Source organism: Parasteatoda tepidariorum, chromosome 2, assembly GCF_982258835.1.
Source record: "Parasteatoda tepidariorum strain Cologne lab strain chromosome 2, Ptep-v5.0, whole genome shotgun sequence".
NCBI classification, from domain to species: domain Eukaryota; kingdom Metazoa; phylum Arthropoda; class Arachnida; order Araneae; family Theridiidae; genus Parasteatoda; species Parasteatoda tepidariorum.
The window spans coordinates 120,050,907-120,067,749 of record NC_141756.1 but is presented as its reverse complement, the minus strand read 5'-3'; the positions used below and the strand labels follow the sequence as shown (position 1 = coordinate 120,067,749).

The following is a 16,843-nucleotide window of genomic DNA, read 5'->3' as shown; positions in this document are numbered from 1 at the left end:
ATTTTACTTTTTTAAAGACCGGATTTTCTCCTTTTGGCTGGCATATATTAAAATCCTGAAGATTTATTTCAACTAATCTAATTTTTACTATAATTAAATAACGTTAGAGTTTAATAGAACACGCGAACAATATAGCGAAAGAAATCAAAAAGGGAACTCTTCTTAATTTTTCTGTTTAAAGTGTCTAAATTGAATGAATACATATAAAAAAGTAATAGCTAGTTTCTAGTTCTTAAGTCAATAGACACTACCGTTAAAGATTTAAGATCTCTTCACAGCAAGAGGTTACTATTCCACCACAAAAGTGAGCATGTGTGAATCGAGAAGTTCCGAAACGGCTGGAAGAGTGTGAAACATGACGAGAACGGCCGTCTACCACTTCCACGTCATATTCCACACTCGTCTAGAATATTCCGAAACTTCCGATTCACACTTACATGCTGCAGATAAACGTCCCCAAACTGCGTAGACCTGCTATATAATAGACTAACTGCGCAAATACAGGCTGTTTTTCACCGAGTTCTTTTAATTGAAGTTCATTGATAAATACTTGCAACCAGGTGTAAATTTTGTTCTCTAGAACTATAAAATGCTAAACCTACAACTTAGATTTGGTTTCTCAAAATTTACACGGACGGATGAAATGTTTATGGCGCTCTTTTACTGCTGGCAATACCATATTAATTTGATAACTATGTTCTTTATTTGCTTTGAGCGGAAATATTTTTGAAGTTGAACCTACACCTAAAAGTATAAAAATCGAAATCTCGTTTTAATTTTATTTCATAAAGTTGAACTTAAAACAGTTCAAAACTGTTAGCATTTCCAAAAAATAGTTTAACATTTTGTATTATTCTATAACCACGATTTCGTATTATCTATAACAATCATTGAATTTAAATTTGCATAAAATATTTCTCGTCTGTAATAACAATGTTCAGATTAGGTTAAACGCAAATGAATAAATTTAAAGATTACAAAATAATTTTTTTGGAATTCACAAATTTGCTCTTCATACAATACTTAAGAATTCAAGTTTTAATCATTACGCAAGTTTATTGTTCACTATGTCATTAATTCTTATAGAAGTATTAAGCTCAATTTCAATCTACTATGAGAATAATAAAAATTGTTCAAATTTTTACTGTTAAAAGAATTAAAAATGAATAAATTTAGTTTATACATTATCTAGGGGATTGTTTCGGCATTTCTGTCGATTAAAGTTTTTATCAGAAATTTGCCTTCTCCCACCTATATTTGTAGTACTTTTGCTGCACGGGAATTGGAGAAAAAGACACTTTATGGAACTTGCTCGGTTTAAAAATATGCGATCGAGAACATTTGACTTAATCTATCTTTGCTTTACGTAGCACCAAACTCAGATTTTTGGAATCTTAAATTGGCAACATTTAAGTGATTCCAGGGCTCGAAAAAACTCAGAAATTTTACCCGCCCCCCGAGGACGGCTTGTCCAACAATGTACCCGTCCTCCTTTGGAACTAACCGTCGCTTCTAAATAAAAATATAATTTTCTCTTATTTATTACTAACATTTATATAAATTGCACAATGAATTGGTAGTTACTAGGATAACATTATACAGTAATAAAAGAAATACTAGGTTACTAATAGTAAAGCCTAGTATTTCTTTAATGAAATAATTTATTTCCTTAATGAAATAATTTAAATAACAAAGGTCATTTTATCTGGCAATTATCATGTCAATTTATCCGATGGTACTGCGTTTTTTAAATGAATCAAATACGACGTTTGCCAGTTCCACAATCAGGCCAATGATTTACAGAGGTTTCTGCACAGAAATCTGAAAGAGGTTTTCCATTTAGGTAGATGTTCATAAATGCGTTTAACACTTCTTGTTTAAGACCAGTAAGTAATGTGTTTTTTTTTATGTTCATTGCTGAAAAGCCCCTTTCTACCGCTGCAGTACTCCCAGACAGAGAAAACATCAATTCCACCATGAGCAGTATGTTCCTGTATTTCGAGATTAGAGGGTCATTTTAGAAGTGAGGAGCTAGACTCTTGTAAGATAACAAAAATTTGAAAATATATCATGAACATTAACGGGAAAATGGCCGTCCGCGAGGTATTTTTGACCACCGTTTTTCGAGCCCTGAGTGATACGTAAATACGTGGAATCTATTATTTTAAAAAACACTCAAACACATACTAAAAACCTATTTAATTTTTATTAGAAACATACACGTTGAAAGATTTAAATTATTTCCGTTAAAAATATTAAAAATTTGTAATAAATTACGCTGAATTTGGATAGGTTGGATAAATCTTGTAGCAATACTAAGTTTAAATATTCACAACTCCAATGGTTTTAAATTTTCGAAGAGATTTAAATAGACTTTTGATGTAGTATTAAATTCAAGTTCCAAATTTGTCATCTAACTTAAATTTACACTTTGTTGCAAAGTAAATTCTATAATTTGGACCCTTAAGGATGTTATGATTTATAATCATATTTTCGAAATTAAAACTTTCTTTTATCAGTCTATGGGATATTCTGCATTCTGTAACGATTAATTTTGTAAGGAACCTATTTTTAAGTAATCTCTACCATGTGAGCATCGAAAACTAATTTGTCTAGTATCCACTTTTCTAGTTTTAGATTAGTTTAATGTCAAGTTAAGGATCCAGTATAGTTTTACAAGAAACTCCTCATTGAGTTATGCCTAACAGTTAGCATGCTTTATCCTTTAACAGCTATAAAAGTTTTAGAGCGAGACGAGTACTTTCATGTTTAAATCCAGATTCATGTTGTGGATGGATGGCTCTATATGTAAAACGTCATTAACCTGTAACTGAGTCATACTTAGTCTAAAACAATTTACAATGAAACTAGTTTAATATAGAAGACAATTTTTTTGAAGTCTACCCGTATTACAGCGGGATTTCAACCACGATAGTTAGCTGGACTGCAATAAGGAAACTTAGGATTTATATTAGCATTTTGACGACAAAAATACCATGAATAGTGGCTGTCATAGCGAGAATTAAAACTAGAGTTGTCATTTATCAAAGGAATTTCCTCATTGACTATATCCCGAAGTAAGCAATTCATTATTGCAAGTTGTTACACTTGAATTAAATAGCGTTACAGTAAAATTAACAAATAGAAATTCGATGTGCAGAGACTTTCAGGCGCAATATTAGAGCACTTTTCTCGCATCAATGTGTACAAGCGAACCGAAAAGTTTCGAAACGGCTGAACGAGTGTGAAACACCATGAAGAAGCAGAACGGCCGTCTACCACCCCCCCCCATAAGGCTTCACGCTTGTCCAGATGTTACAGAACTTTTCGCTTCACTTATACACACTTTCTGTTTCAGAACAATGTCCCAATATTGCGCAGAAAATCTAAACCTGTTTCAGCATAGTCATCTGACTAAAATCAGCTAGTGCCTTTGCGTTTTGAGATCTAAAATTAGCAAAAAGTCATCGATATTGTGGCTTGCTGGTTCGAAGCTTTGCCTTAAACTAAGTTTAAGATTTATTAATTAAATTTATTCACTAACTATCGATTTTTTACATATACCCGCTAATCAATTCTGCATTGTTTTGCTCTGCAAACTAGTTTAAATTGGTAATTAAGGTATTTTACGTCACTTCATCGACCAAAAATCACCGCCCATCATTCTTTGAGGAATCCGTGCATCCGTATTTCATCGCTTGTGATGAAGTTAACTAGGCATAAGTCTGAGAAAAAAAATTCAGCAATACGTCGTTTTGATAAGTTTATTTTTGATCAAATTTTACAATCAGTTAACTTTTTTCCCCTGAATAGCGCATAAGAGACCATCATTTAACAATTCACTTTTACGTAAGTATTGTAACATTGAAGGAAAAAACAATTTGATATGGAATATTATAAAATTTGTGATACATTTTAAACGTTACAATTTATTCTTTAGAAATATCTCGAAAAGAAAACAGAAGTTTGTAAGCGAAGGGATAATTACAAGAAAATGGATTTAATAAAAAAAAAAGGTGTATAAACACGAGACAGTTTCAGGTTATAGTTTAGGGCGTGTTTAATAGAAAATATTTTCAAAATTAAAGGTTTAATTTGTCTTTAGTTTCCTTAAGTAGCTCTCCAGTATGATAATAGAATAGTTTTCTAAAATGTCTACCGAGTTAAAAATTCATTTTAGTTTAAAAAGATGAAATTTCACTTTGTAAATACTTATTAAAACTGATCCACGTTTCTAAAACTTAGCAGTTGATACCTTTAATTTCCCGGTTACAACATTTAATCCAAATTAGAAATTTAAAAAATCGAACGAAACTGAATTTACAGTAAAATTAGATTCGAAAATATTTCTAAACAGTCTCTCCGCGTGAATTTTACTATTGTATAACTTCTAAAATAACTGAAGATTATTCGAAACTGCATAATTTAATTACAAAAATTTTACTATTTTTTAATTTATAAAAATTTTAATTTTAAAATTTTAAAATATTACTTAATAAAAATTAAGTAATATTTAAAAATAACTTACTACTTAATAAAAATTTTAATTTTAATTTTAAACTTATTTCACCGCCGAGTCAATGAATTAATGTTAGCTTGTGATTAAAATATATGTTATAGTTAGTCGTACGCTAGTAATTAGCTAGAAATAAGGTACACAAAATATGAATGCATAACGGACTTCCTTAAACACGAACTGCTTTAAATTTGCTCATCCAGGCTTATTTGCATTAAATAAAGGGAGATTTCAAAAAGTTTTCTAAATTTATTTACTTTTTGAAACTATAGCTAGATAGTGTATCACTGATGTTATTTTACCTTTTTAAAATATCCTTTTATCATGTGCTATACTCATAGCCAGTTTCTCAACTAAACTAACCGAATCATCCATAATAAATATTGCTCAGTGTTGAAATTTTTAGTTGAAGATACTTTAAACCATTATAAATATTTAGACTTGAGATGAAGCAAATTAAGGCATGTCCATTTAAAGATTTTCGTTATGTAAATAAACTCGGCGGAGAAATAAGATTAAAAAACAGGACTAGTTTTGTAGAAGCCTATTTATAAATAAATTTTGTTAAAAATTTAATTTCGCGTTTATCGTAAGAAATCACCTGACAAGTTGAAATATTTGTTGCTACCAAATTTCTTACATACCTAATCCATTGTAGGCGAGAATGAGTATAATTAGTTTTAACTACAGATGAGTATTTAAAGATTTCCACTCATAAAGAGTGGAAAAATCTGTTTTTCAGTGACAAAAATTGAACCATTTCTTGACCAAACGTATACTTCTCAGCGATAACTTAATTACTAAACATTTAAGTTTTTTATTTAAATTTTTTTAATAGTTTCGTTCTTAAATTTGATACAGTTCAATTAATTTTTTTAAATTAATAGAATACGTAGAGTTGTTACTACCTATAGATATTACACAAATGCTTGACACATAAATTTAGATACGTTTGTTTAGGTTAATTTATCATAATAAAATTATAAATACGCAGATAAAAATAAGGCAGACTAAATTGTGTAGAATTAACACGACAAACATTCAACATTAAGTGAGGTACTCTATAATAAGGGTGAAAAGAAATACGGTTGTATCTTTTAAATAATGTAAGCTATGATTACACACAGCAGATGCTGAATCGTCAGATAAATTTTTATTTTTATTTGGAACAGTACACACGTTACCTTAAATACTAAAACTGCTACTTAATAGTACATTACTGATGAGGAAGGATTTATTCATTGCTATCAATTTGATAGTTTGTTTTATTTAGGGAACAAAATTTGCGATATTGTTCATTCTGTTTTTTCGGTATCCAAACATCTCGTTACCTCAACGAGTTTTGAATGATTTTAAAAATGAAAGTTTAATTATACCGGTTTTTCCCCTGCTCAATTTGAGTTGTTAAGATTAAAACAAATTTAAGAGTTGCGTTAGTATAATTTATTAAATTTGGAGTTGTGAATTTTATCAATTAAACGTATCATTAAATATTTTTTTACTCAAGTTATGCTTAAACTTTCAGATTGGTTAAGTGTATTTTAAACGTAGATTTTGAAACTAGCGCATTTATTTCAACAGATTCTTTAATATGAATCACGCATCTGATCCTTTACTCTCCATGTTAATTTGTAATACCAAAATACTTTGATATCGAATATTCTATAAATCTAAATATGCTTTGTTTGAGAATCTGGCGAAAGTACATTAATATTCCCTGAATTTAATACTTTGAAACGCAACTTTAACTGGCACTCAAAAAATTCCTTTCAATATTAAAACTTTAACTCTTCTTACTGGACTACAGTTTAAAGCAAAAACGCTAAAAAATTGAAATTAGCTCTTTAGGGCTGAAAGTTAATTTTTCTTAAATATTAAAGTCATAGCTGATAACTAGCAATAACTAACAATAAGCTTGCCTTAAAAATTTTACGACTATTAGCGGTACGTATATATAATACACAGCCAAGATATTAGAGAAGGTGCATCCAATTTGCGAAGACTAACTGCATTTAATTTTAGATATTTAATGGGTAAATATGACTCAAGTATTAATGAATAAAAATTTATGTATGATAAATAAAAAGAATATTGAGTAAAGATTTAAATTTTCTTTAAGTTTAAAAAAAGCTTTGAAATAAATTTTAGAAAAAGGTACACTTAAATTGCGTATAATTTATAAGTATGGATTTAGATTTAATTAAGAGAATTTATATAGCTCAATTCTTAGAGGAGGAGAAAGAAATTTAAATATCTATAAAATAATAGTATGGAATTTTCATATCATTCAAGGAGAATATAAAATAAACCTCTTGTTTAGTTGAAGTAAGGTACAGTGAGTGCTTCTGTTAGGTCATGAAGACTAGGCAACTGAAGTAGGTCATCTAGGACTACGCGTCTCGTGGCAACTAGGTCAGTAATGGAGATCTTGACAGTCCTCACGACAATTAGTCAGAAATGGAAATCTTTGAATTTATGGTTCCCAAGGAAACTATATGACGATGAAGTACTCAATGCAAAGCCTAGAGTTAAGAAGAATATCTTTAATCTTATGGTCCAATCAACATAATTTTAGTCAGAGGCAGTGTCTGATATCATTGAGTCTAGTAACTATGAGCTATGCAAATATCAGTCAACCCATCACTATCTAGGTAGGCCCTTGAAATGCAAATCTCGAGTCTGCATTATTTTACCAAAATGTTTTTAAATCTTATAACGGTGATTAATTGCGTACTTTTCAAATCGCTGGATTTAAACACAAATCTATATTAACAAATGCAGACTAAATTCAAATAAAACCCCTGCGACTAACAATGGTGCAGTCAAAATTCCAATCACCAAAAACTTTAACCGCAAAATTAAGTGATTTTTCCGGTGATAGCGGATTGCGCTAATGGTTTTCTAAAACATGGTGGACTGCGCTGCTAACATCTTATCCCCCTTGAGAAAGATTGGTGTACTGTTCTCCCCTTGTGACCATCCCCCCCCCCCTGCTTCAATTATGCAGTAAAGCAAATTTCTGATAGAAATGTCGTCTCGCCAATATTTTTCGCCAGAAGCTGGAGTGCTGTCGAGGGGGGGGGGGTATGTCAATAAGTGTTCCTCCATTTTTTGGTAATTTTCAATTAAAAAGAATCTTTTAATATGTTGTAAATTTTGATATTTCTGTAATTTTAAAATGCAAACTATATTTAAACTATGAAAAGAAAATTTGTTCTTTTTAAGGTGAAAATTTGTTCTTTTCTGAAAATCGGTCTAAATTTTAGTTAGACCGATGCAATTCTTTCAAGAATATGGGTTAAAAGTTTTGCCAACTTATCGTTTTGCCAACTTTAATATTCAAAACTTTGGTTTTAATGAATTTTAAACCAGTCCAAACTTCTGCATATTTAAAAAATAGATTTCCATGTAAAATGTTCGAATTTTTACCGTTAACACACTAAAAAATTAATGACTACAACTCTGACCAGAAGCCATGGTTGGCAAACATTTTTTACTCTAAAATTGTATATATTTGAATTTGATATTTTTTTAAACAAAATTTACTAGGTTTTTAAAATTTACCATTCAAGGCATCTGATAAAAGATTAATACTATTGTTTAAAAGGAACAGAACTACAATAGTTAAAATTTACTAAAATGGATAAAATTATATTACAAACTAATCAGAGTTAAAAAAAATTATATTTTTCATGCTCAACTCGATAATGATTGTTATAAATCTGGAGACAGTTTTTCAACTAGATACCTAATGAAAATTAGTTTAGATAAGAAAACATAACTGAAAAAAAAAAGTTTTTCTGGTTTGAGGAAGTCTTACACTGTAACTACATATTCAATAAGATAAAAGCATTGCATTTTAATTAGCAAAAAAGTAAATGGGCGTAATTGAAATATGTTTTTAGCCAGAAAATTAATATATTAAACGAAAAAGTACTATTTAAAAGTTTCATATCACATTTATTCACGTATAGTCTATTTTGAAGCATAATAATTTACAAGCATATCACTTTCTATAATTCTTAATAAAGAAATCCTCGTTATCAATACAATCGGACTTAAAGTAATTGCTCTAAAAAAAAAAGTATTTAATTACATAGAAATTTTTTTAAATTAATATTTTCATCATTTTGTTGAAATTATTGATTTATTTTTAAAAAAAAAATCACTTTTGATTTGCATTCATGTATTTTTTAATGAAATAATGAAAGTTCTAATATTAATATTAATGCATATGCCTTTTATTATTTCGCAGTAGAAAATCACTTCCTTAACATATATTATCAATTAAATTAGACTTAAAAATTCCTACCTTAAACAATGTATTTATTAATTATACTGCATGAAAATATTTAAAACTTGTATTAATCATTTCTCTAAATTCATAATGTATAAACACTATGTTTAAGTTATGTTTTTTTTTTAAATTATAGCTAATTTAAATTAGTGATTTCTTTTAAAAAATTCAAGTAATTCAAATTACGATTTTAATCATGACTAAAATCAAGCGATTAAAATTGTGCCAACACTAACAGAAGTGATCAAAAACTTAGAAATCCAGTACACTTTTTCTGTTTAATTTATGATGTTTCTAAAGAAGTTGAATTATTTCGTTCTATTTTCTCATTTGAAATGATTTTTACCTAATTCTCTCTGTTTTGCATTCTTGTAGTAAAAATTGAATTTTCATTATATATCTAGAAAACTAATTTTAGGATGCTTAGAATCAAATATTTACTACTAATAAAAAATCATTTCAGACTAGAAAAAAAATGAAAAAGACAAAATAATTAGACTTTATCTTAATGTTTTCCTTGAAAGCATCATAAATTAAATGAAAGGTTTACATTTAAAATAAAAGTATATATTTAGAAAAATATTTAAGCACCAATTTTCTTTGGCATAGCTATACATCCCAGGATAAGTTAACAAAATTAATAAAATCTAATGTATCATAAAATCTATGCATTTTGTCCTAAACCTATCATTAAATGAAAATGCTGAAAAGACTTTTAAAATGATAAGTAGTAAGTAACTGTATAAGGAGACATCTTCTCATTTAAAAAAAATCCAATTTAGAAGGAAAGTATTAATTAATGGTATAAATATCCTATGCTAAATTAGTGAGAAAAATCGTGAAATAAAAATATCTATAAAAATGCACGTGGGAAAAAATGAGAATTTTTAAAGCAGTTTTTAAATTGGCAGAGAATAGTTCGTTTAATGCTTAAATAAAGTATTTTTAAATGTATTTTATTCTGATTGTAAATCTAATCCTGACTGCAATCTCAAATTTAATAACTTGACATAATATTGATATATTTCTCTGCCAAGTAGAAGCCGGTTGCCAAAATAGTGATAGACTTCTATAAATTGCACCTCTCACATGTCAATGAGAAGAGAGACCTACATAGGGCACGTTCCAATATTCGCACCAGTGTCACCGGTTACACTGGTTTGCCGCACCGACCGTTCCAATATTAAAACTGGTTACACCAGTGCACTGCACCGATCGTTCCAATATTCAAACCAGTGTCACCAGTTGCGCACGAAGTGCACCAGGTTTCTGGTCGGTTTGGTCAGTTCGCATGACGTCATTACCCTTATTTGTTTACAAACTTTATTATACTGCTGTTGAGATCGTCATAATTATGCTGTATTTTTGAATGGATTTTATTATAAAATTGTTATAAAAACTTTTTTTATCATTAAAAATAAATTTTCTTGTATTAAGTTGAAATATAATAATTATTATTGGAAATGTATTCTGTAGATGAATCGTCTTGATGCTGTTTATAGCAATGGATAACATTCATAAACGTTTTATTTCTGATATTAGTGTGTTTTTGTTTTCAAGACTAAGAATTCATCTGAATTTTGATACGTGTGGTGATTAGATTTACTTGATAGATTCACATCGAAAGAATTTTGACTTGTGATTTTCAATAAACATATCGTTTTGTAAATCAAACAACTATCCAAAGCATTGCTAAATTTGTAATAGCGATAGAATTTTAAAATCAGTAGAAGATTTATTGCTTCATATGCATTCATAAACATTTTCGTCCAATGCATATTGTTTTTAAAATAAACAAATCCAATCAATATTTGATTGTTAAATGCATTTCTTTTGTGTTATAAATTTTTCTTATATACTTTCTATATTCCATCACAGATCTGGAACGATGAATATTATCCTAGCTTAATAACAAATTATGCTTTTAGTTTTTACTGTATTATACATCATATGAGTTTCATTAAAGGGACTGACCTAAGTTGTTAAACTAGGCCTTCAATGTATTATGCTTATAATTTGTATTGTATGTATTTCTATTTCTTTTTATAATATTAAATCATTTCTGATAACCACAACGAAGTAGTGATGATATGGAAATCTATCCTGATCTGTACCTCCTTCAGCACACGTGCAAATCAATGTCTTAGATTAATAACAGATGATATTATATAAAAGTTTAGTTTGTGTGAAAGGATCTTAAATAGAGCCCAACGACAAAGGTCGTTCATTGGCCTGTGTTATTAGAACTAGGCTTTTAATGCCAAAGGTTTTTAACATTTATATTTCTTTCATAATTGTTAACTAAAATAAATTCTGAAAATCACAATATAATAAACATTCCAGTATTATATTATGACATGATAATTTTGAACAATATGAAGATTTTATATGTTATTGGTAAATTTTTAATTTAAGCTTTGATTCTGTTTAAAATTTTAAGAAAATCGACTTCTATTTACATTTCTAATTAGTTCATTACTTTTTGTTTCAAGATTTCTATTTCTTAATGATAATTATTTTTTAATTCGAGGTATTTATTACGTGATTATTGATCGATATGTAATATAAATATTAACTTTTTATAATACTAACTTGAAAATTTCTGAAACACTTATTAATAACTGTTGTTTTATATACTTTTTTTTTTGAATTATACTACTAAATCTAACTTTTGGCAAATTTTTTTTAAAAAAAGGCTGAAATAAGTGAATTATTGACTAGTCTGTGTCATCTTAAACTTTCGGGTTAATATTTGAACTTAAAAGTTTTAAAAGTTTGATTTAAAGCATTTCTGACAAATACAACTTAATAGTTATGACAGGGAGATTTAACTTTATGTGAAACATCTTTGAATACACCATTATTTCACACTAATTGCAAACAGTAGTTAAGTTTTCTGAAACGATTTTAAACTTGATGGCAAAGGTTGCTGTCACTATGTGTAATTATATTACTACAAATTTAAATATTTCTGTCTAACATAGAAAATTTTTTATTACAACAATATCTGCAGATTACAATATGGAAGAGCAATACAACTGGAAGAGCAATCAGCATACTGTTAGGGGTGGGGGTTATAATTTAGGCAATTACTGAGCGCAATCCACCACTGCCAGATTTTTCCTTTTGAGAGAGCGGGGCAGACAGACATTTGACAAAACTTTTGTGACAGTTTAAATTTTAGAGCTTTGAGCCGAATAACTAAATTTAATCAGCCTTTTTCATTATTAGCAGATTTTATTAAGTTAAGATTTTATTTATTATCCTTCACCACCAAGAAACTAAAAAGGTAAAAAATTAGTCTCAGATATGACAAAATTTAACGTAGGGCTCAATACTAACGCAGTGGTAAATGGATCATAGTTAAAAGTTCCTTGCGGTCGGGCTAACAGTGGAAGGATTTGCACAATTTTATATAGCTAAATTTAGTAAGCAGTGTCCTGAAATTAAATTTTAAGTTTAAGAATGCTCAAAATATTTTTTTAAAAAGAAACTAGTTCAAAAACTACGCATTTTTCATGCCATGCTAACAGCTCTACGGTAAATTGCAATGCATCAATTTCAAAATCTCTAGATTAATGTTAGAGCTCTGAGTCTTACATTTCAAAAAGACAAATACAACTATATTCATTAATATTGGAGTTTTAAAGAAAACTTAATATACTTAAAGCTTGATAATAAAAAAAAAACACTCATACACGCACAGTTTCATCCTAGCTTTTAATTCATCGCTAAAATTACACAAAATCTAAAAGCAAAATATAAAAGCTTACTTTAAAAATTTTGGTCATGTCTTCTTGAGTAAAAATCAGCGTTCATAAAATTCTTTTAAATTGCAAGAAAACAAAAATATGAATTAGAGAATTTTGTCCTACATAAACTATTAATATATACTTAATATTAAAAGTTTGACCTTTTAATTTACTCAAATAAAGCATAAAAATGCTTCAGTTTCTACATCCGTCAGAGTGAAAAAATTACTATATCATTTCTAAATATCGGAGATAAAAAATTAAAGACTTTGGAAAGCAAATGAATTAAAAGTTCAAACGTGAATAAACATTTTTTGTCAAAATTACCCATTTTCACCAAGTCTGATACCTTAAATATGCTTATTTTATGAAATAGTTCAATGTCTAAAGTACTTTATAATTCAATCTATGATAAAAATGCTAGAGTAAATACGTTAAAATTTATCTTTAAAAAATTTCTTGATCAGATCAAAATAAATCTGGACTTACCCATCTTTACTTAATAATGATAACCGTATTCTTCTGAAAGGAATTTATTTTTCAATCTACATAACCAAACTTTCTGTCTGACTCATCAATTTTAAGGTAGCTTCTTGGATCCTGTAACAAATAAGAATAAATTATGCTGCGTACACAGTGGCGTATCTTTTTCAAAAAATATTTTTACGTAATGTACTTGAATCCCTTAATGGATCATTTATTTCTAAGGTAAATTAAAATATTTTTGCAATTGAAGTCTTTATAAGAATAACAGTTTATATGAGAAAACAAACTCATTTAGTTAATAAAAATGCCATTTTTTGGTGTTAAGCATATTTACCACGACTTATATAAGGAACTTATTGACTTTTATTTTTCTTTGTTTATGAAATAAATTAACTAACAAATGGTTGCCAATTTTATTCAAACGCACTCGAAGAAAGTTATTAACAAATGGAGACCTAAATTTAAAGTGATAAAAAAGTTCACAAAGTCTTTAAAAATTGGTGGTGAGTATATTTACCCCTGCTTTAGAAAGGATTAAGCTGGCTGACTTATGACTAATATCGATACTATTAGACTAATTCTACGACAATGATAAGATTTCGGTGATTCATATTGATGCGGTTCAATTAAAATCTCCGCTAAGAATTGGAGAAATTATAGATTTAAGTTCATTTTACAGTTTTTTGACATATTTTACATTTATGTTCGTAGCTAGTGTCATGGTTGATCTACGAAGGAAATTTAAAGTACGTAGTAGCCTCCACAACTTATTCTTAGAAACTTACAACGCATTTCTTTGCACAGTTTTAAAAATCATGAATAGATTACACATAAATTTAGAATAAGCCAACAATGTATGCAAAATCATTTATGTATTCAACAAGTAATTTATATATAACAATCTGATTGTGTTTTAGTACGAAATTATTTAACATAAATAAGCAAGAGATTTACTAATTTTTATGCCTTAGTAAATATGTCAAAGTACAGAAGATTTATAATCTGAAAATTATACAGCCCTTTGATATTTTCCATCTTTACACCATCTTTCTATTCTAATTTTAAATTTTGAGGAACATTGCTACAGTTAAAATTTCTATTAACCAATACGTAGGTCACCATTATTTATCCCAGGAATTACACAGATGGAACAAAGCCTGCAGACAAGATAATCACAATTAAATTGAGAAATTTTTCAATCTATTATTTAACGACTTATTGAATTAAAAAGATGAAGTTTCTTTGAATTGAAATGAATTCGTGTGACAGATTAAAATAATTTGATCGCAAGAAGCCTTCAATATAGAAACTTTTGTTTAACCAAGTAAGTTTTCGCTTCTTAAATTAGTTAAAAGTTAAGATACTCTAATCGTTATTAAAATATTAATCTTTAATATTTTTTGAAATATTGGGATTAAAACTAATTTGAATATAAAAGGAAAGATTATGTAACTAAGTTTAACATAGTGTGTAAAATATACAAACGTCTACAAATGGTATAAATATTTCTTAGCATTGAGTGGGAATTACATTAGGCTTTAAACAGTAAGTTAATTAAATATTAGGGGAAAAAAAGGATAAAGTTTAAACAGTAAGTACAATGTTTAAGTATGTACAATGTCTGGAATCACACATTCATCAAATGTTACTAATACTAAAAAATAGCAATTATTTAATTTGCAATTACTTAATATGTTATTAAAAATAAATAAAACATAGCAATTATTTAAATTTTAAAAACTTGTTTCGTAAACTTTAGTTTGTTTTCCATAAAGGAAAATAAGCAATATGATAAGTCAGTTTTACACAACAAGATAAATCTGGTTTTAATTAAGCGATAATAAATAGATTAATAATCAATTTGAAAACTAATACTTTAAACAAGCTAATATCTTATCAAAAGATAAAGAATAATATTAAATTATCCAAGAGTGCGTTATTATACTAGGTATATTAATTATTCTTAAAGCAAATCCAAATAATTGACAATTACTAGCACAGCATCAAAGTAGTAAAATTTTAAAGACAGATGTAAAAGTTAGAACAGTTACAAAGACTTACTTCTGAGTTCTCGAAAGAAAAAGTCATCCATAAGCAAACTTAAGTAATCACTTGTAATCCATTTATTACTTGAAAATCCTTAGAACAAAGCTATAGTTCTTTGAAACCACAGAATCCCGCACGGTATCAGTCTTGGTATTTAAAAATGAGACTATATATGTACATTATGTCTACCTCTTACATAGAACTCATATCATACTCTTATCTTAGCATCAGCCCAGCGAGGGGCTCTGACTAATTCATCTGAGTGCTCATTAGATACTCATACTCATATCATACTCTTATCTTAGCATCAGTCCCGCCAGGGGCTCTAACTAATTCATCTGAGTGGGAATGAATAATAAATCGCCGAAGCGCAAATGAATGGTGAAAGTTGGAGTTCAGTAACATTTACTGAGTGAAAATTAAAATTAAGTAGCGAGATTAAACAAACAAATTTCAGAGAAAGAAGAGGTTTTAGTGGCAGACTGCCTCACCTCCCCACGAGGTATTACTCATTAGATATCATCATTGAAATATATCTGGGAGCCTGGGGCCGTTAGCGGCCTTTTTCCCATTCGTCTTGTATTGTGGTCTTTAAGGTGGTTCTTTCTGGTAATTGGAATGCAATTGGAATAAAAGGAAACTAAATATTACTCATTAGTAAAGCCCGGATTTTGATGACCTAAAAAATCTCAACTAATGCCCTTAAAAAGTTCAAAAAATGCCCTTAAAAATCCAAAAATTGCGCAAAAATGCCTTAAATAAAGTAAAAATATTGAATTAAAAATTTTTTTTGCTCTTTAAAATTATTATGAGTCATTTAAAAAATATAAAGCAATGCAATACTTGTTCTGCGTTCATTAAAGTTTGAAAAATTTGTTTTATATCCTAAAATAACAAAAAAAAGGAAAATATATTGACACCAAAATATTTTTATTTTGTATAGAAACTTTAATGGATATAACAACTTCCATCTCATAATATTACTAAATATCAGAATTAAATTGGATTATTAAATGTTTTTTGATAATTTGAAATGTAAACGAGCGTCTCTTGCCTGAAAGTAAAATTTCATTCCTGCAGAAGCTTCTTTCAACGTCTACAGATGTTACAGGTGCGTACATGAAAAAGACGGTCTCACTTACTGATAATTCTTCTTCAATTTGAAAAGATTTTGCTTCACCTGTTAATATTCTATAGATTTTCTTCATTGTTTGGAAGCCAGTGTAATAATGAAAATTGATAAAAAATAATAAAAATTGGAAAAAATTAACAAAAAACTTTAAAAAACGCATTAAAATGCAAAATACGTTCCAAAATTTAAAGAAAAATGCCCTATAAATCTGAAAAAAATTCTCTAAAAGACAAAAAATGCCCAAAAATGCAAAAAAATGCAAATGTCATCAAAATCCGGGCCTTACTCATTAGATATCATCATCATCATCAATATTTATCTGGGTGCCTGGGGCCGTTAGCGGCCTTTTCCCCATTCGCCTTGAATTGTGATCTTTAGGGTAGTTCTTTCTGGTAATTGGAATGCAATTGAAGTAAAAGGAATTTAAATATTTTGAATTTTAGATAAAATTACGTCACTACAAAAGTAAGCTGCCATCGGCCTGAGGTTTATGTCTTCTCTTAAGTTTTCAAAAGTAAAAATTTCGTTGAATCCTGCGGTGTCACAATTTATGGTTTTTTCAAAAAATCTGAAATTTAGCTTTGCAATGTGATGATCTAAAGAATCTATGTTGA

At 28.5% G+C, this 16,843-nt stretch overlaps 1 long non-coding RNA gene across 1 annotated transcript; it reads right to left on the bottom strand.

Moving 5' to 3' along the window:
• Nucleotides 1-5,819: 5,819 nt before the first annotated feature.
• LOC147816127 (uncharacterized) lies at nt 5,820-15,248 on the bottom strand. The gene is made up of 3 exons (XR_015431774.1): nt 15,113-15,248; nt 13,055-13,165; nt 5,820-7,038 (listed from the first exon to the last, which is right to left on the bottom strand). It is a non-coding gene; the product is annotated as an uncharacterized LOC147816127 (long non-coding RNA).
• Nucleotides 15,249-16,843: the final 1,595 nt, after the last annotated feature.